This window comes from Fundulus heteroclitus, chromosome 14 (genome assembly GCF_011125445.2).
Source record: "Fundulus heteroclitus isolate FHET01 chromosome 14, MU-UCD_Fhet_4.1, whole genome shotgun sequence".
NCBI lineage: Eukaryota > Metazoa > Chordata > Actinopteri > Cyprinodontiformes > Fundulidae > Fundulus > Fundulus heteroclitus.
In genome coordinates, this window is record NC_046374.1 from 12,607,883 (window position 1) to 12,630,070 (window position 22,188).

The 22,188-nt window shown below is 37.9% G+C and overlaps 1 protein-coding gene and 2 long non-coding RNA genes across 3 annotated transcripts in view; 1 reads left to right on the top strand and 2 right to left on the bottom strand.

The window, feature by feature from the left end:
• Positions 1-22,188, bottom strand: part of LOC118565919 (Fc receptor-like protein 5) — a 69,311-nt gene that overhangs the window by 28,919 nt on the left and 18,204 nt on the right. The gene's annotated exons all lie outside the window — the stretch shown is intronic.
• On the top strand, positions 8,396-8,836 carry LOC118565670. The gene is made up of 2 exons (XR_004932512.1): positions 8,396-8,586; positions 8,764-8,836. It is a non-coding gene; the product is annotated as an uncharacterized LOC118565670 (long non-coding RNA).
• Positions 16,265-17,125, bottom strand: LOC118565673. The gene is made up of 3 exons (XR_004932515.1): positions 17,040-17,125; positions 16,675-16,788; positions 16,265-16,292 (listed from the first exon to the last, which is right to left on the bottom strand). It is a non-coding gene; the product is annotated as an uncharacterized LOC118565673 (long non-coding RNA).

Sequence of the window (22,188 nt, forward strand, 5' to 3'; positions counted from 1 at the left end):
ATCTCCTGTTGAGCAGCCTAAGCCCAGGACCCAGGCCCCCTGTGACCCAGGGCTTGCACTGACCCCCACCTGAGCTCACATAAAGTGAGGGCATCAATCCCTCTTGGATTGCCAGGTGTGATCCCTGCGGCCTATGGTCAGGTTGACATATGGGGCACCAGACCGTGGCCCACCACTCCAGGGTTGGTTGTTTAACTTGGTGGCTTTAGAAAACAATTGATAGGGGCCTGAGTAAAAATGCCTTTTCTAAGATTTTTTTTACTTTTAAGAACATTTGAAAAATATCTTGCATTTCCCACTTTGCAATTATGCACTGCTATTTCTCAGTGTATCACAGAAAATCCCAATAAAATACCCTAAAGTTTGTTTGCACTGTGCAGAGAGGTCCTTCTGATCCCTCCATCCTCTAACACACTGAGCTGAATGGTAGCCCATAAACCTTAAAAGAGTGATGTCTGCACCCACAAACAATGTACCTCTGGTAATAGTGGACATTTTGGGGGATTTTCTTTTTTTAACCTTCTTCAGAAAACAATGCTCTCAAAGTTTCTTCCTTTGGAGGCACAATAACAAGTCAAATGGAAAACTTTACAGTGCAGAGGCATTTTTACCAGTTTGATTAACAATTGACTTAAAAGTTTCTGTACATTTTAAATATGAACATCAGGATGGTAAAGCTAGGCTTCACTCATAATTTTAGTGACCATGTTCTTCACCCACTGTACACTTTTAGAGCTTCCTTTTAAAACTTTATTAAGCGTGCCCGTAGCGGAGCGGTTAGCGCAAACCATATTAGGAGGCCTTTAGTCCTCGACGTGGTTGGCCAGGGATCGATTCCGACCCGTGGCGCTTTGCCGTATGTCTTCCCCCATCTTCCACCCTCTACCTGTCAGCTCACTGTCAATAAAAAGTGTGCCACTAGAGCCACAAAAAAGGAATAAAAAAACTTTATTAGGTCCAATCAATTTAACTTCTTCTACAGAGGCTCTGCTTATTTACACCTTGTTCTTTTTAATGTAATGGATGACATCAATCTTGTCATGACTCCTTTTTAGGCACAAAGAGGAATAGTAAAATTGGTCTGACAGTATGTTCGCACGCACAAGAAACCAAACCAAACACATGACCAAATATATCTATGATATATTTGATTTGATCTTGGTGCATTTCATATTTATAGTCTCCACTGGAATAAAAACAAAAACATCTCAAACATACCCTAACACACATACTAAGATTTCTAGGTGCTTTGCATTTAACTTTTTTACTACATAATGGAAGGGAACACCAGCAGAGGGCTGTTTCACTAAAGCAGATTTAAAAAAAAGATCCAGGATAAGAGATAAAGCTGGGCTTGAACAAGTGTGATCAGTGCATCCTGGCTTTATCTGTTTCACAAAGGCCAAACCAGGCTTAAGAGGTGCAACCATGTCAAGCCATGTGTAAATAATTTAGGTGAATGTGCATCTTCAGCTTTCTTCAAGAGACCATGAGGTGGTTCACAGATTCACTGATGCTACAACGCATAAATTGCGTGTGCCATAGTTCAAACCAAACGAGCAACATATATCTTTTATAAGAGATATCATACTGAAGAGAGGAAACACTGCTACTATTATATAGGAAGACAGATGTGTTTGGAGCTGCCTAAATGGCAATGTGTGTTAGACCTTTTTCTGCGACCTATCAGATTCTGTGACTCTAGAGTGTGCTGTGTTGGTGTCTGCGTCGTAACTCCTAAAAGTAAAAGCTGTCAAGGGAGAAAACTTTTTCTGGAGAAAGTCTTTGCAAAACAATGTTCGCCTCATTTCAGATTTTAATAGTTCTATTAATGATTAACTCAAACACTGTGTTTAAAAACATTAAACACGGAATCTTGAATAAACTAAAAGAAGTTGATTTAGGATACCTGATGTGAAACAAAATGACCTATTCATGATAAAATATGTCAGATGACATAACATTCTTTCCCTTAACAGTTAAGTTCCCGAGCCTTATGGTCTGTGTAGTTTTCCATTCTGGGGATGTGAGATAGCATTTTAGGTCTGTGCACTCGAGGGGCACTACGTTTATGCTGGAGCAGTCAGTGAAACAGAGTCACCTAGAGTGAAAGATTCTGATACACTGCAAAAACGGAACTAAAATTAAGTAAATTATTCTTGAAATGAGTGCATTTTTTCTTGATTTGAGCAGGTGAATAAGATTATTTGCCAATGGAATAAGAGTTTTGCACTTAAAGTAGGAACAATTCATCTCCATCATCTTATTTCAAGTGCAGAATATCTAAATATCTTATTTTAGGGGTAGAACTACTAATCCCATTGGCAAATGGTCTTATTTACCTGCTCAAATCAATGAAAAATAGACTAATTTCTAGAAAATGTTGCTTACTTTTAGTTCCTTTTTTGCAGTGTAGGTCGCAAAAATTGCTGTAACTCCTGACTTTATTCACAATACATTTGCTTCATTATCAGCCATTTCGCTATTCCCCTCAACACATAATAGTCTATTACGGTAAATGCCTTTCTGTCAATCTTAGAACAGTGGTCTTCAAAAACGCAATCGGACATCAGCAATGCCCACATGTACTTTAGGAGTAGTTTTACTATGCTGTACTTTTTACTTTTACTTGAGTAATTTAAAAAAAGTAAAAAGCATCGCTACTCTCCTAATTTCTGGCTAGTCTACCTCCTGTGAGTAGCCTCATTGAATAAAGAACAACTTTTATCTTTTAACCAAAAATGCACCCGAGACACACATCTAGTCACTGTTAAAGTGAGACTTCTTGTTTGTAACAAGATTTGTTGTTTTAGTGTTACTTTCTATCTGCTGTGCTCATTGAGCCATTTGGAGATCAAGTGATCATACAGTAAAAGTAGATATATTTCTAACATGCTGTATATACATTAACTGATGTCAAGTATTGGTTTCATAAGTTTTATGATCAAAAACATTATTTTGAAAAGTACCAGAATTTATAATTTTGTAATTATGTTTTGTTTGTTATGTAATATTTTTTATTTTATTTTAGTCTTTTAAATACCAGAATTTTAGTGTATTTTGTCTGTCCAAGTACATTTAAAAACCTTTATGAAATGTTATGATTGGTTGCTGAGTACTTGGGTAGCTTTCTTACATAATAAATTTTTACTCTTGAGTAATTTCTTGGTTGGCTACTTTTTTACTTTTATTTGAATAAAATTATGTTGAAGCTTAGTGCTTCTCTTACTTGAGTAAAATTTTTGGCCACTTGACAAAGTGTGTTCATTAAATGATCAATTTTCTTTAGTGAAGCACGTTTTTTTTAGTATTGTCATGGTTTTGATGTGTTTGGCCCACATGCAGACACGAACGGGAAAACAGGTAGCAGTTTAAGATGTTTTAATAAGGCTCAAAAATGGGTATTTGCTCACAGATGAGCTACAGACAAATGACAAGAATGAAGATCTGTTACGAGGCGGGTCACAAACGAGAAAAGGAAAGTCAGAGTGGAGTTACTGCAAGGAAAGATAAGACAGGTTACCGTGAGTCAAATAACAGGGAAAAAACTGTGCTGCTATCGCTCGCTTACAGCCAGAAAGATGAACCTATCCGGGGAGAATGAGTGAAAGACGGATCCTGCAGCACTCTGCTTAGATGGTACAGTGACGGAGTGACTAGTAGATGGGCAGATGGAACGACGGCGGGTAGCCTGAGCAGCACCACAGTGAGACCAGATCTTGGAGCAGCTGAAGGAACCAGGGTGAATCCAGGAAGTGGGGTCTCTTGCCCGGATTGGTAATACCAAGGGGGCTTGAGGGGAAACGCCAGAGCAAAATCTGAGCAGCTGGGATTCGAGAAACTGGTCTTCGATGCACGGAGCCAACACAGGTGAGTAAATCCAAAAACATGACGAACACAACGGGTTAACACTCTGGCATCTTCCAGCTGACTGAATGCTCCTTTTAAGCTCCACCAAGGGCTGCACCAAAGAGCAGCAGGTGTGGACCACACCCACTAGTCAACTCACGTCACCTGTGGGGAAAAAACAGCAGAGCACGGCCGTGCTCTAAAAAATGTATATAGGAATGTGATTCACTCTTTTGTTTTCTGATTAATTATGTGTTATCTTTGTTTATGAAATGAAAAAAAAAAAGTTATAACAGTGTAATCCCAATTATTTATAAAGATGACAAGTCTGAGATTCAGATCAGTCTGGGTTCCTCAATGATTGGTGGCTGAGGTTTGATTGCTGTTCCCTGATTGAATCAGTCAACAAATAACAGAAACAATTTATCAGTTAAGGCGATTATATTTTATGCATGAGAACAGATGTTTCTACTGATGCAGCTTACATCTTTGAGGTAAAAGGGCATGTAAGGAATTTTCAGTGAAAATTGTTCTACTTTTAATTAATGTTAAACCATCAGAATAAATTTGAGCCCTTTGAACAAATAGAATATACTGAATCTGATCCAGTGTGAGCAGAAAAAGGTCTCACTTTTGGACCGTCTGTAGTGCCGCTAAAAGAGCCGGAAAATATTTATTACCTTTATTACATTTGTAAATCAGAGGTAACTGTAGAGATGTTGCCCAAATTTAAAGAACCCGATAAAAAGTAAACTGGATTACTACTTTGAATGTTGGAAGATAGCTGATGGACGCTGCCATATATGGGCGTAAGCGCACTGTGCTCTGGGGGTTGTAGAGCAGGTTATCAGAGAGGAGGGAGGTGAAGCCACTTTCCCCTCATAGACTATGCCAGAATGCAACACTCGGAGTCTAAAGCGGCATCTTGGCCAGTCCTCATTATTGGTAAGGACATATTTGATCCCTGAAACCTTGGTTCCTCAATTTTCCCATCTGCAAGGTATTCCAGCAATGCCAATGCATCCACTGCGCTGCAATACGCACCAGAGTATTTGTTTATAGTAATTAAAGTGATTTCTGCACACATTGTCACAATAATCTGTTAATCTGTGGAGCACGTCCCCCTGGTGATCATCGTGGAGAGGAATGTGATGGTAGAAAACCAGCTAATGTTTAGCAGACTTTTATTTAAGATGACTTATGAGCATTTTTTATTCATTTAAAATGTTCCATATGTATATTTAAGTGTCACCAGCGCAAGAATGAATAGCACCAACTTTTTGGAAAATGACACAGCACATTTCAGGCCCCATTTTGTGCGTAAGCAAGCTTTGTAAATGAGACCCCAGAGGAGCACCCGGAGTACTCCACGGTGTGTTTTCTATGGAGGACCAATCCTGCCATAATTAAAAATACACACAGAAATAAATGAAGGACTTAATAATATAAAATGGCTTAAGAAAAGTGTCTAATAATATTAATTTGTGTGCCATTTAATGTGACAAAATAATAAAAATAAGATATTTCTTCAACAATTCATCAATTATTCATCAAAAAATATATATTTTAACTTACACTTTTATTTTTACTTTTCTTCTTGCTTTTATGCTGACTTATTTTTAACCCTTGTATTTCTGAAACAATCATTTATTTCTGCCTCTAACATTTCTAGCTGTTTTTTTACCCAAAGGATTTACACCTGCCCTTTTATTTCCTTTTCCCCTTTTTCCACTTCGTGTATTTCTAGTTCTTGTATTTAAAGCAACATTTTTAAAGCATGTTTTTACTCCACCATAAATATTTCTTTCTATTTTATTTTAAACTTATATTTCTGAAACATATATTTATTTCTGCCTCTAACTTTTCTAGCTGTTTTTTTACCCAAAGGATTTACGCCTGCCCTTTTATTTCCTTTTCCCCTTTTTCCACTTTGTGTATTTCTACTTCTTGTTTTTAAAGCAACATTTCTAAAGCATGTTTTTCCTCCACCATAAATATTTCTTTCTAATTTATTTTAAACTTATATTTCTGAAACAATCATTTATTTCTGCCTCTAACTTTTCTAACTGTTTTTTTACCAACCCAATTTTTGCCTGCCCTTTTTATTTCCTTCTCCCTTTTTTCCACTTCTTGTATTTCTACTTGGTGTTTTTTTACTTCCTCTTTTTCCACTTTGTTTATTTCTACTTTGCGTTTTACTTCCTCTTTTTCCACTTTGTGTATTTCTACTTCGTGTTTTTTTACTTCTTCTTTTTCCACTTTGTGTATTTCCACTTCATGTATTTCTACTTGGTGTTTTTTTACCTCCTCTTTTTCCACTTCGTGTATTTGTGCTTCGTGTTTTATTACTTCCTCTTTTTCCACTTGGTCTGACTGCAGCTGTTAATGTTAATACGATGGCAGGGAGGGAGGGGGGAGAGGGGGGCGGTGTCACCGGCAAAGCTTCACAACTATTGGCTAAGGCCTGCCTCCCCGGAAACGAGCCTGCATCAGCTGGCCGCTTTCCCAGAATGCACCGCGGCCGCAGCTTGCTTATGGACAGCGCTAACAGAGATCACAGTGGTAAGTTAAAAAATACCTTTTCTGCTGCTGTTGTTCTTTAAAAGTACGTTTGAGGCAACAACATTATACTTTTAAGCTTCCCTATATGGCCTGTTTACAGAGTTAGTGTGTAATTTAAAAAGAACAAGTCCGACATGAGTGGACCACAGTGATCCGCAGATTCATTCGGGAGCGTCAGAAAGCTATGGTGCGTTCAGGAGCATGGGACATTTCATATTTACAAGGAAAGAGGCATAAAACGGAACAGAACTTCACTCATACAATATTTTGTCTATCCAGAAACAGTGTGGGCTTTCTTACAATACTGAATGCTCTATAATTGTATTTCGGTTATTTTTTTATTATGCACACCTGCTAGCTTTTTATTCTGAAACTTCTAATGTCCCATGCTCCTGAATGCACCATAGCTTTCTGAATGCGCTGTGCTGTGTAGATAGATTCACGTCTGATCTTCCGCTTAAGACAAAGCTTTGCAGTTTCAAAACTCATGTCGGCTCTCACGGATTACTGTTGTGTGAATGACAAGAGACCACAACAAATAAATCAGCCATTCCTCTAGGGAACGCAAAAGTATTCTGAGGTAACGCAAAAAAATATATATTTTCCCCATGTCCCCTAAAGGGCTCTGTATACACTTCCCTCGGCCTTGTCGTGTGTCAAGTGCTGCTGGTTCTGATGCCGTTTTTTGTTGTTTTAATTCGGCAAAACGTTCATTTGTTTTGTGTTTATCTCACTGACTTGAGTTGCTTTATTAACTCAATACTTGCTGGAATAAATTATGTCTCCCAAGGACGACAGCAGCATTAAGGACAAAACGCATAAGCAGAAGCAGTTAGTTATCAGCTATTATATAGGTTACAAAATATGTTCGGTCTGCGAGTGTCATGTTAGTTACACATAGCAGAAGCAGTCGTAATATTGCCTAGCTTTTAGGTTTAACGTGGGTTCTGTTGTCTGTTCATCTTTTATTATGAAGTATTACATAATTGACATTTATATTTTAAACAGGGACCACAGAAGGAACCCAGGCCCTCATCAACTGGCGTATTCCCAATGAGGGCCTATTTACAGGCAGGAGGAACTCCTCCAAAACCGAATGGCAGTAAGTCATTTTTATTTATGTCTGCCTAAATGTTTATGTTCAGCTCTTGTGACACTAAACTTGTTTTCTATTCAACTAGTGATTTTGTGTGATTTTGGCTACCAAAAGGGCCAATAAATATTTGTCCCTTTTAGAAAAACTTCACAAGTTTTAAATAAAATCTATAAATGTTTTTCTTATCTAAGTGAGTTTCTTTTGAGCAAGGACACAGAGAATTGAGAGGGGAAAGAAAACAATTGTAACAGTGTAAAAAGACATTTATTTTATACAAATGATTTTACTTTGGAACAGAGTCAAGATGTAACATGTTCAGAACAATTAACATAAGATTTAAAACAAATAATTAACTTTTATAAACACCATGGACAAAGAGAACACCCACAAACATACAATTGATAAATAACAGGAATGGAAATTAATTTACTGATTTAATTTGTTTTACAGGTAGTGGAAAAAAAATTAAATGAAGCAGCATGTGTACATAACTACAACTGATCTAGGTTAGGTCACATGTAGGCTTGTTCACTTAAACATGCAGCCAGCTCTGCCGGGCTGCCAGTCTGGCTCGGAGGCAGCTTCCAGACAGCTTGCTGTCTTCAGCCGCCGGATGGCCGTCCTCTTCTGGGTAAACCTCCTCCTCCTCCACGTCAAGCTGGTCCCCTGCCTCTATACTAATATTGTGGAGGATGCAGCAGGCGGCGATTACTTTTGGGGCAAATGTCGGGCGGACCTCCAGCGCCCTAAAGAAAATGGAACGCCACCACGTCTTTATAGCACCAAAGGCACGCTCAGTGATGTTTCTTGCCTTGGCGTGGTGCCTGTAGTGGCGTGCCTCCACTTGGACTCTACCAAATATAAAATAACTTGTAATTTAGGTAATATGCTGATATGTCTTAATGTTCTATCCAATTAATATAATCTATGTATCAATTTTGTGTCATTGTTGGCTCTATTTAAGGACAAGAAGGTAAGAGATCTTAATGGCAACTGGCGGGCGATAGGGCGTCAGGGAGGTGATTGGGTCCAGGAGGCATGGGAACGCACCATTGCAGTGTAGAAAAAAAATCCCTTAGGTGGGTATAAAGCATTTTTATACAACGGAGAGCGCCACAGTACCAGTGAGTGATGGACAAAGCCTACATTGTCGATGTAAACATTCAAAATCTTTCCCCGTGCGTCACACACACCCTGCAGGATGATTGAAGGGAAGAGTTTTCTGTTTAAATAACATTTCTTTTGTGGCTCTGCAGGTGGAACAATTCGCACGTCACCCACCAATGGCACCGACTGCTCCTTTGAGCGCCTCGATCCCGGCAAGGCGGGCAAAACCAGCACCCACTCCCTCCAAATCTTGTCTTTTTGGGAAGAAAATTTTTTTTTAATGATCCCCATCAAGGAGTTCATGACTCTGTGCACCACCTGGCACACAAGGGCATCACAAAGATGTCGGCTGTTTCCCTATAGGATGCACCGCCGCCAGCCAGAAGAGGGTCACCAGCACTCTCCTTATCCTCACATGTTTTGTTGGTGTTTCTTCCTGTAAATAAAAAATGCCAAATGTTACCATAATTGGTTTTTAATTTCTCACCTTTTCATATCATAAAACTATACCTGGTTAACATGTAAATTAATATAGTTCTCAAGAAAGAAAAAGTAAAATGTATAGTCCTGTAAAACTAGTCAAGTATAGCAAATGTAACAAATGGCTTCTCTTCTCTGGTGTTTTTATAATGTACAGATTCTCATTGTAAGATGTATTGATTAATTTTGCCATTTCACTAAGAATGAACTGAACTAACTGCACATAATTTATAGATTAATCACTGTAAAAGTGGGCAGACAGAAATGACTTTTCCTATCTTAATGATCAATGCTGTGGTCAGTAGGTACAACAAAGTACCCTAACCCTGCAATGTTATGTTAAAATTGTGTTTTCGTTTTCCCATGAGTTATAGAGAAATGGTCACAATTTCAACCTTATCACTTGTTCAATACCATCCTCAATGTTTTTTTTTTAAGATAAAAGTAGGAAATAGGCATGTTAATCTTAAAATGACTACCAGTTGGCACAGTTGGGCTAGCAAAGCAACTCAAGTCAGTGAGATAAACACAAAACAAATGAACGTTTTGCCGAATTAAAACAACAAAAAACGGCATCAGAACCAGCAGCACTTGACACACGACAAGGCCGAGGGAAGTGTATACAGAGCCCTTTAGGGGACATGGGGAAAATATATATTTTTTTGCGTTACCTCAGAATACTTTTGCGTTCCCTAGAGGAATGGCTGATTTATTTGTTGTGGTCTCTTGTCATTCACACAACAGTAATCCGTGAGAGCCGACATGAGTTTTGAAACTGCAAAGCTTTGTCTTAAGCGGAAGATCAGACGTGAATCTATCTACACAGCACAGCGCATTCAGAAAGCTATGGTGCATTCAGGAGCATGGGACATTAGAAGTTTCAGAATAAAAAGCTAGCAGGTGTGCATAATAAAAAAATAACCGAAATACAATTATAGAGCATTCAGTATTGTAAGAAAGCCCACACTGTTTCTGGATAGACAAAATATTGTATGAGTGAAGTTCTGTTCCGTTTTATGCCTCTTTCCTTGTAAATATGAAATGTCCCATGCTCCTGAACGCACCATAGCTTTCTGACGCTCCCGAATGAATCTGCGGATCACTGTGGTCCACTCATGTCGGACTTGTTCTTTTTAAATTACACACTAACTCTGTAAACAGGCCATATAGGGAAGCTTAAAAGTATAATGTTGTTGCCTCAAACGTACTTTTAAAGAACAACAGCAGCAGAAAAGGTATTTTTTAACTTACCACTGTGATCTCTGTTAGCGCTGTCCATAAGCAAGCTGCGGCCGCGGTGCATTCTGGGAAAGCGGTCAGCTGATGCAGGCTCGTTTCCGGGGAGGCAGGCCTTAGCCAATAGTTGTGAAGCTTTGCCGGTGACACCGCCCCCCTCTCCCCCCTCCCTCCCTGCCATCGTATTAACATTAACAGCTGCAGTCAGACCAAGTGGAAAAAGAGGAAGTAATAAAACACGAAGCACAAATACACGAAGTGGAAAAAGAGGAGGTAAAAAAACACCAAGTAGAAATACATGAAGTGGAAATACACAAAGTGGAAAAAGAAGAAGTAAAAAAACACGAAGTAGAAATACACAAAGTGGAAAAAGAGGAAGTAAAACGCAAAGTAGAAATAAACAAAGTGGAAAAAGAGGAAGTAAAAAAACACCAAGTAGAAATACAAGAAGTGGAAAAAAGGGAGAAGGAAATAAAAAGGGCAGGCAAAAATTGGGTTGGTAAAAAAACAGTTAGAAAAGTTAGAGGCAGAAATAAATGATTGTTTCAGAAATATAAGTTTAAAATAAATTAGAAAGAAATATTTATGGTGGAGGAAAAACATGCTTTAGAAATGTTGCTTTAAAAACAAGAAGTAGAAATACACAAAGTGGAAAAAGGGGAAAAGGAAATAAAAGGGCAGGCGTAAATCCTTTGGGTAAAAAAACAGCTAGAAAAGTTAGAGGCAGAAATAAATATATGTTTCAGAAATATAAGTTTAAAATAAAATAGAAAGAAATATTTATGGTGGAGTAAAAACATGCTTTAAAAATGTTGCTTTAAATACAAGAACTAGAAATACACGAAGTGGAAAAAGGGGAAAAGGAAATAAAAGGGCAGGTGTAAATCCTTTGGGTAAAAAAACAGCTAGAAATGTTAGAGGCAGAAATAAATGATTGTACGGAGCCCCTAAGGGGACATGGAGAAAAAAATAAAAGGAAAGAAATCCCGACTTATTATCGCGAGATCCCGAGAAACTAAGTCGAGATCTCGAGATCCCGACTTATTATCGCGAGATCCCGACTTATTATCGCGAGATCCCGACTTATTATCTCGAGATCCCGACTTATTATCGCGAGATCCCGACTTATTATCGCGAGATCCCGACTTATTATCGCGAGATCCCGATATCAGTACATAACGACCTAATCACAGTGATGGAGGACACCCACCCATGGGGTAGATATATAGATCTTTATTTCGAGCTTGGGCTTGAGTATAAACACATTAAATCAGTGCTTGACAGCAGACATGGATTTAGTATTAGTGAGAGACATCTGAAGAGAGTTTTCAGAGCGCGGGGACTCATTCGGCGCAAGTCCTTTTCCGACTTGGCAGTTTTGGTAGAATTCATTAATAACCAGCTACAGTCCTCTGGACAGCTTCACGGTTACCGATGGATGTACGCTAAATGCAGAGAGCATGGACTTCGTGTGAGAAAAGAAGATGTGCGCTTTGTGTTGAAGGAATTGGATCCCCAAGGGGTGGCGCTGAGGCAGGCAAGACGTCTCAGACGGAGAAATTACTTTTCAAAGGGACCAAACTTCATCTGGCACATGGACTCCTACGACAAACTTAAACCATATGGAATATGCATCAACGCAAGTATTGATGGGTTTTCAAGAAAAATAATCTGGCTTAATGCGTACACAACAAGTAGTAATCCAAAGGTGATCGGGGGGTATTACATCGAAGCGGTGCAGCGTTTAAATGGCTGCCCTAGAGTTGTACGTGGTGATCTTGGAACCGAAAATGGCCATGTGAGAAGTTTCCAGCGTTTCCTTGTACCAACGGAACCAAACGAGACCCTTGACAGTTACCTGGAAGGAGCAAGTACAGCTAATCAAAGAATTGAATATTGGTGGCGTTTCCTTCGTAACCAGTGTGTGGAGTTCTGGTTGTCCCTTTTTGGAGACATCAGAGACAACGGTTACTTTGATGGTGGATTTTTAGACAAAAACCTTCTTCAGTTTTGCTGCATGGGGATCATACAGGTGAGTTAATCTTAATAATTTATTTATGTTTGGATAATAATAGCAAACTGAGATCCTAGAGGGATTACTTGTTTTTAAACACAGCGGATGCTGCGCAACTTAACTGCAGCAAGAGCCGGTGGCCGGTGCTCGCACACGCATCCGCTGTGTTTCCAAACAAATAGTCCCAACGTAGTTCATTTGACATTCAGATCAAATAATAAAGTCATACCAGAACTCTGGAGAACTCAACAGAATAGCGAGATCAGTCTACTTTGGACCGAGGACACATTATGGGTTCCAAAGTGTGGTTATATTCTACAAAAAAAGACTAGGACCCAAACAAAGCTTGAATCACAATAAAGGGAACAAATCCTTCCAACATCCCAAAAAATTAACACACATCATGCAAATGACTATTGAATGTAAAGTGTTTGACATGTTGCTTAGCCGTGATCCTCAGGGAGGTCTGAGGGTCCCTGGGGGAGGAATGGACTCTGGCTCTTCTGCCAGGCAAGTTTAGATGCTTCCATATCAAGGTTATTGTTTTAATATCAGCTCTGTACTGTATGAATAGTCTCAATCTCAGTTATATGTACAGTCATATTCAATAAATTAGAATTTGGGATGAGTACTGTCAAATTAAAAGCACTTTAAAATAACCTTAAAGCAGGAGTTTAGTGTTTTTATTGGTGTGATGTAATATTCTAATCTAAAATGTTATATTTTCCTTAGCTGTAAGCAAGACATCATTTTCATTAACACATAAATGCTATGTGTTAAGTCCACTAGTTTAAGCAGTGGACTAAATAAATCAGTATGACCATGATTTGATCTTGCATACTTGAATTTGCTTAGCTTTCTCAGATGTTTAAATAACAATACACATATAATAATGTGTTTAACCATAGCTGGAGACACTGTAAGTCTTGAAAGATTTTTCCTGAGATGTGAAACATGCAAAATTGTGTTCGCAAACATTGTTGATGTGCAAAAAGTTGAATTTCATGTTAAAATTGTAGTCTAACTGCAGGATTCTTCTTTTTTAAGCCACTTTCAGTTTTGTTTGAATTGAATACAACATGGTGCAAATTTTAAATTAAGGACTTTATTCTCTAACTCATTGAGAATTGATGAAAATAAAATCAATAATTAATAATCATAATGAAATTGGTATTGCAAAGTTTTTAGGAATTCCTATCCCTATTTATGACTCTTATAATTTACTAATTTTAAAACAGATGAGTGTGTATGATTCTCATATTCATGTGTTCTTTGTGACAGGATGAGCTGGATGATACTGCCCAGGTTTGGAATGCACACTCCATCAGGCCATCAAACAACAGAAATGTCCCCAGTGGTCGACCCAATGTGATGTATGCATTACCTGAGCTCTACAGGACAAGAGACTTTCTTTGCCTTGTTGAAGAGGAACATGTTGAAGTATGCAAAAATGAGTGCATTTCTCGACTGACCAAACCATGTGATCCAGATGTCTTTGACCTCTGCAACATCCTTATGGCAGAGTCCCATCTGACCTTACCCACAGACGCTTACCAGGCTTTGAACTTGTATATGCATCTAAGAGATGCAATCATTGCATCACTTTAAAATGTGCTGACTGCAAGCAAGAACATTTTTCAGCACCTTTACAAGCCCACTTAGAATGGCATGCAGATGTAAACAAACTGTGTTTCTTTTCTTTCAAAAGTATTTCATTATGTTCTCTAGAAGGGACAATGAAGAAATGTATTGTTCATTTGAGTTTCATGAACTGCCAGTTTATTCAACTGCTTCTAACCCTTTTGTAAACATGCAATATCTGTTTCAGATCAAAATAAACTCTGTGAAAGCAAATACTTACTTGTCAAACAAAGATAAACATAAAAGGAAAATAAGGGTATTTAGTATAAATAATATTTATCTGAAAATGTAATTCTGTGATCAAAACAAAATGCTTCTTTTAAGTGATAAACTCTGTCCTGCCATTCTATTTTTAAAATAAATGTTGCATTAATTAACTTTTTAAAATTTGAAATGCTATAAAGAAAGGAAAAGTATTTGAAACAATCAACATGATACAAAGCAAAATGCATATTTCTTGCCTCTGAAGTTAAGGGTTGTAAACACAATTATGAACTTTTTAAAAAATCTGTAAAAACATCTAAAAGCTTAAACAGTAAACCTTACTGAAAGAACAAACTCTGCTTAAAGCAACATTGCACAGAGGCTACATCAACAGATCTGTCTTGTAGTACAGCATCTTGAAAGAAAATGAGAACACATTTCTGTTTAATTACAAAAAAAGGGGTTAGAATATGATAAAATCAAAGGAGCACTTCTTCATACATTGAAAAACAAAATCTTAACAAGTAATTCTGGTCTAGTTTCTAGTGAAAATATCCTATTACACTTAAAATAACACAAATTAACTTAAAAGTAACTTTTCAGCAACACATAGCGTTTTAAGTAAGTAATTCTTTAATATTGATGAGAAAGTACTTGCTCTATTGGCAGATAAATTAACTTATAGGAAAAATATCTTGTTATAAGTTAAATAATCTTCCAATATAAACAGTACTTTTTGATCAATATTAAGGAATTATTTACTTAAAACAAGATCTTAAAATCTTGCGGAAAAGTAATTTTTACATTAATTTGTATTATTCACAAGGTATCTTTGAAAATAAATACAATTGAAATGTAAAGTAACAAAAACATACAGCCAAACCATGAAAACATAAAATCAATTGCTATATGACTGAATGCATTAAATATTTAAATATGAAATTTAGAAGAAAAAAAAAACTGCATTCAAAATTTCCAACCAAAACAAAAAGGTGCTGTAAATACCTCCCATCAACTTCAAATTATGTCCATTTCAAAGTAATTACTGGAGAGGATGTTGTCGAACTCTGTGCGAAAGTCTGGGTAAGAACTATAAGTGCAAGGAAGTTCTAGGGTAGCTCCACAGGTGTGAGCAACAGGCCTTCTATTAAGCCCAGTTTCAGTGTTGAAACAAATGAGAATTTTGTCAACACAGATTACAGAAGAGCCGGTGCAGAAACGCAGTATTTTTTCAGCCTTGTCTTCATCAGCATTTTTTACAAAACGTTGAAGGTGGTTAAAGGTTGTCTGTTCTCTCTGGGACAGCGTCACATTTGCTGATTCAAACAGCTGTAACAGTCTTTTACCTGAGGCCTTCTTTTTTTCATACAAAGACAACAGACTTTTCTTGTCAGCAAGTTCCACTTGTACACATGCCATGGATGTGGAGAAGCAATCCAATATATACTTTGGCTCTTGAAGAATTGCCTTGTGAGCCATGGTTTCAATGGCCTGCTGAATGTTCTCATTGGGAGGCAGGAAGTGGGACCCCATCCTTGTGAAGAGGTCTAGCAAGTCCTCTTCATCACCTTGATCCATGGTGCCCTGTAGAGCCTTCTCAACAGCTGATCTCTCTACTAGAGGGAGGTAGTTGAGAAATGATGGGATCAATACATCATCATCCACTGATTCAATTCCATGGACACAAGCTAAAATGAAAGCTTTCGATAGCCTCACTGGAATGACTCCATGGTCTAGAAATCCTTTGACCCAAATGTGTCCAATGGCTTGCCATTCAGACTCACAAAAGTCAGGCCTCAACCTGGGAACTCGCTCTGTTTCACCCTCACACTGTTCCAAAAACTGCTCCCAAAATGCAGTGTAAACCTCCCTTGATACCCCAGCATCATCGATTGCTCTTTCATTCACAAACTCCATTTTTAAAGTCTGATTCCAAAGGTTGTTTTCCATAAACACAGCCAAAAGATCTTCCACAACCTTGATCCTGCGAATTGACACATGTAGATGGTTTGCTAGATTTTCTGAGTTACCAGCTGAAACAGATTGGGGCAGTAGACCGCTTGAACTTGGGTGAAAATCTTCGGGTGGAATCAAGCCAGAGTCCTGGGTAAAAGATAAAGCAATAACCATTATTAACAACACAGATACAAATATGAGATTTCTACAAACAGATTGGACATTTGTTTGTTAATATTCTCTTCATTACTATGTTATGATTACCAAGCTAATTTGTAGAACTTTGGAAGATCTGGTGGAACACTAACCCTTCTGCTTAATCCATACTTTAATACTTTCATATGATTTTTTTAATTAAATAGAAAATACCAATTCAATTAAATGAAAAATATATATTCAATTCAATAAAAAAATATGTATTCAATTCAAAAGATGTAATAATTGCATGACCTTTAAAAAAAAGGTGGTACTGAGTTGTTCATTACAGAGGAGAAAATGAGCTCTGGGTTGTATTGACTGTCCATTTCACCTGGCCAGTTTGTCCTGCCTCCATATTACTGGTTTGCATTTGTGATGAGAAGAGACTCCTGGCTGAAGGCAACAGTATCGGGGAACCGTGTCCAAAGGGACTGCTGAGATCGTCCTGAATGACAAAGTTGTACAGTATTGTAATATATACAGTTATGTTTGATTACAGCACACAACACAAGTGTTAAACTATTCATACCTTTGCCTTAAGATAGATATTTATTTCACAGTTGATTAAAAATACATCACAAAAAAACTATGTAAATTTTACCAATTAATATGTTACTATTTTACCTCAATTCAAATGTCACATATCACTTCTATAAGTATCTAAATCGTATCACGCCAAAGTGTTTCTGATCTTACCTGTACAACTTCTTCAGTGTTGTCATAATTTAGTGTTACAACGACTATGTCACTGTCATCATCCAATCCAATTAGGTCCTCTTCAGGATCCCATACAACCGTGTCTCCCTCATCCATGTGTGGAACAGATCCAGAATTTTCAGAGCTGAAGGGCTGGGGCTGCCGAGGTGTGGATCCAGAATGAGGTGGATCTGTAAAATCAACAACTCCAGAATGGTTGTAGGAAGAGTCTAGGTGATTCAAAGTTTGATCATCACAATCCTCCATTTCACCAAAAGATCCTTTTCTAGCTGTTGGGGTTGAGTCCATGTCATTTGGTTGTTCAGGACTTTGACAATCTTCTTCAGATGAATACTGAACTGTTTCTTCTTTCTTTGTGCACATGTAAAACCGTAGAAGCTTCAGCTTGGTTTTTTCATAAAGACTTCCGACTGTTTCATCTAAAGAAATCCGATTTTTTTGGAAGTCACAAACTTCAAAAAGAAAGTCTTCAATTACCCCTTTGGTGGAGGTCCCATCTGGAAAAAAAAGCTCCTTTCCCATTTCAAGAATTTGAGAAACAGTTGTAGTTTTATCCACTGTTGCATGCCTCGTTCCTCCACCATTTCTTGTTCTCACTTGTTGGTATTCATCAATGTGAAAATGAAGCCACCCAATTTCAATTTTTCTCGAACTCCTCCCTGCTGCCTTACTTCTTCCTCTTGCCATCTCCACCCCTTGCATTTGGAACAAACCAGATGTGCTACAAACAGCTCTTTTGGTCCTAGATCTCATTTTCCGTGCTCCAATTTTATCTCTTAAGTTCTGGAGAAGAGTATCTTTTTCTGCAATAAGTGTACTTTGCTGACAAAAAGACAGAACTGCTATTCTGTCACCATATGAAGTGATGTAATTGGTCATCTGTTCGTCTGTCATTATAGACAGCACAGCCTTGTCCACCTGGAGACATAAAAAATAAAAAAATAATTAGAATAAAGACATCCACATCTTTATATATATATATATATATATATATATATATATATATATATATATATATATATATATATATATATATATAGTAATAGTTGTATTTCAGAAAGCCATGCGAAGACTTCTTGTGTAGCACTATCGCTGCTACTTATGGGTCGCATAATTTGTTGTGCCGTTGCCATAGTAACCCCCTTTTTTGAAGACAAATTGTAGAATGTGTGGTCAAACTTTAACAGATAAAACAAGTTTTTCTTGATAAAATACAAAGCGGTTCTTACCTAAGGCCAGACCTCTCAACTTTTATCAAAAGTTAGGAGTGAGATTATGCTAATTTGGGGGCGGGGCTTGTTTGGGGGCGGGGCTAACCGGACCCTGGAAGAGCCGGTGGAGTCAACTCCATCTCATTTTTATCCCACCAGACAATGAAGTAGACATGTATTACTTGTGTTAAAAAGAGAAAGAGACATATTAATACTTAATAATAATAATACTTAATTGTTCAGTTAATGGATTAAAACATAAATAATACACAATTGTTCAAATAATACTGAATAAAATTAAGTAGATTTTAATTATTGACCGAATTATTATACTGTTACACATTCATCTATGGGTTGTTTATCATTGTAAATCTATAACCTGATTGGTGAATCAGGCTGAGTTTCATCAAGCCTTTATGATCCCCTCAGCAGCAACACTGAAGCACACAGAGGTTCCCGCTGCGTCTTTACGCACGATCCAGCTGCTGATGTCTCCCTCTTTTCAGCTCAATGCACTTCTAGACTGTTACAGTTTATAACCATTATCACCTTTCACAGCGACAGGTTTCTCAATCAGTCGCCGCGCTGACCAGACAAATCTCTATTGCTCTCGTCAGTGCTTTCTGGGCGCACTGACGCCCAGAAAGCACCTGCTCCGAGGGAAAGGAGGGGGGAGAGGAGCAAGCGCGGAGGCACAGAAATACGGTGCATGTAGTTACAAAATGCAGAATTAATAAAAACGAAACTTATAAACTGACCAAGTGGCGTTTTAAACTGCATCTGGTTAGCAGAACTGTTTTTATGATCAGCGTGCAGCCATGACTGGTTCTGAATGAACCGCTCATCTGGCAGCAGCTCCACCCCCCCCCCCCCTCCCCTCCTGTGTACGCGGTACAGGACCTTACCGGCTCACTTTCACCACTGTTAAGACTAAAATTATTCATAACTCTGATCACTCTTCCTGCTGCTCTGTTAACATGAACTGCAGCAGGAATTACTGATGGCCACAAGCTGTGAAAGAAGCCGATCAGCTCAGCAGAAGGCGGAGTTTTGTCGTCCGCAGCCCAGATGGGCTTTGTGATTTTTATGCGTGAGAAATGCCATGTTTGCGTGTGAAATGTCATGTGTTGCGTGTGAGCGTGTGAAGTTAGTGAAATGCGTGTGTCACACGGTCAATGCGTGAGAGCTGAGAGCTATGCTAAGGCTATCAAACGTAGTTTTTCACTGAGCGAATATTTATCAAACAATGTTTTATGCGATTATATTTACCTTGTCTCTTTGCATGTGCATGATATCCTCCTCTGGGACATCTCTGGACCGCAGAAAATGATATAAGTCGTCCTCCATAATCAATGTAGACACACTCCCCCACGTTTACCGCATAAAAACATGCCTTTCCCCCCCAAAAAAGTAACTCGCGATTTTTCAGAAATGTCGCGGGATCTCGCGATAATAAGTCGGGATCTCGCGATAATAAGTCGGGATCTCGCGATAATAAGTTGGGATCTCGAGATAATAAGTCGGGATCTCGCGATAATAAGTCGGGATCTCGCGATAATAAGTCGGATCTCGAGATCTCGACTTAGTTTCTCGGGATCTCGCGATAATAAGTCGGGATTTCTTTCCTTTTTTTTTTTTCTCCATGTCCCCTTAGGGGCTCCGTATGATTGTTTCAGAAATACAAGGGTTAAAAATAAGTCAGCATAAAAGCAAGAAGAAAAGTAAAAATAAAAGTGTAAGTTAAAATATATATTTTTTGATGAATAATTGATGAATTGTTGAAGAAATATCTTATTTTTATTATTTTGTCACATTAAATGGCACACAAATTAATATTATTAGACACTTTTCTTAAGCCATTTTATATTATTAAGTCCTTCATTTATTTCTGTGTGTATTTTTAATTATGGCAGGATTGGTCCTCCATAGTTTTCTCTTGTCATAAATGGGCACGTAAAAAAAAAAACAGAATGAGGACAAGAATTTGATATCAATAGAAATATGTTTTACTGAGTTAAGAAGATGCTTCTGATGCTTCAAAATTTGTTTCACCTTAATAGGATTTCCACTACACTACAAGAATTATAGTATTCATCTTAAGTATAAAAATTTTCAACTTTTGTCACATACTACAATCAAACAATGCACCTGTTGCCTTGCATACTGCAACGCCGATGCGGGGCAGTTTTATCTATCTATCTATCTATATAAAATACAAATGGTACAGTAAAATAACAACATCAGAGGATAGATATGCTATCCAACTGTATATTTTTGAAATCGACAGGTAGTTGAAAACCCTACCGATAGTAAGATAGTAAAGGACTGCTAAAGTCCACAGAGAAATAAAAGAACACAAAAAACACATTGTTAGAAATATATTTATGATACAGATACAGAATTCAAAGTACTTCACAAAGTGCTTCCCATATACTATTTATTCCAAAATATAGACAAAATAGCTGATATTCAGAAGAAGCATATTCTACTGTAAAGTCAACAACACAAATAGATCCCGTGTTTTGCATATTTATGTTTTATAATTTTTAGACAGGAGACAATTCAGTTCAGTTTATAACCAGCCAACAAACCATTTAACCACATCTACAGCCTTGTCATTAATTTGCCTGAAACCGCTTCTGATCCTGATGCAGCCAAGGTGTAACCTGACAAGCCAGATGAATTTCGTTCTGCTTAGCTCCGCCTAGCTTCACTCACATCCATCTGGGACCTCTTCCATAGAGAGTGATTTCTCCAACCAATTTTATTGTCCAGCCAATCAGGACGCAAGGCTGGAGTTTCATAGATGTGACGTAGTGGAGAAGCAACCGTGAGACTGTTTGGATAGCAATGGCGGCTCGCATCGAGGAAGCAAGCGTTAACATTGATGCTGCTATTTCTTCCGTGTTGTCCAATCTACCTAATATTGTTTCATCAAAAGAACATCAGAGAACGGCTCTGAAGGCTTTTGTTGGTGGAAACCATGTTTTCGCCTTTCTCCCAACCAGATTTGGCAAGTTTTGTTTTTTCCTGCGTCGCTCTCATCAGCGTCACAGGTTGGCTTCGGTGTTAGTGGTTGAAATAGCACGTTGATGAAGATAACAGACAAGTGGCTTATCCAATCATATGCATGGATTTTTGATAAGGCCCAGCCGTCTGAAACGCCATTTCTATGGATCTGTTCCAGATGGATGAGTGGAGCTAGGTGGAGCGAAATTCATTTGGCCAGGGTAAGGTTAGCCAAGGTGACTCTTCATGCAGATTCCACACACACCAACAATCACAGGGATATAATTCCATAAAGATTCCAGCATTGCCAAAAATTGTTTTATCCATTTGATTTTAAAGGTATAATTTAAGTTGACATAAAAGAGTTCCAACCCCCACATTCTGGTTGTGATTTTGTAGCTGTAATTGAAAATACTGTAATAACAGAAAAGCAATGATACTAAAGAGACATAAAGTATTTCCAAGCAACATTAATAAGATAATCTGCATACCTGAGACTGTAAATATGTTTCATTACTATTGTCCCCATGATGCCGAATGCCAAATTGCCATATTGCCTAAATCTTATATCGATTGTATGTGCAACATCCACATTAGCTATTTTTACCTAATTTAGTACCTGCTTGACAACAAAAGCACATTTTATTTTTAATACTTTTTGACCAATGTGTCTGTATTATTTGATTGAATGACTCTGTAAAGTGCCTTGAGATTACATACTGTATGTTGAATTGCCGCTATATAAATAAAAATGTATTAAATTAAATATAACTGTAATTAAATTCAGGCAGTAAGGGGATAACATAAAAATAACTAAATAAATCAGGCTCAAATTGGATTCAGTTACTTTATTCAATTGTTACAACCTTCTAGAACACAATAAACAGACGTGGAGTGTACATTTTGTG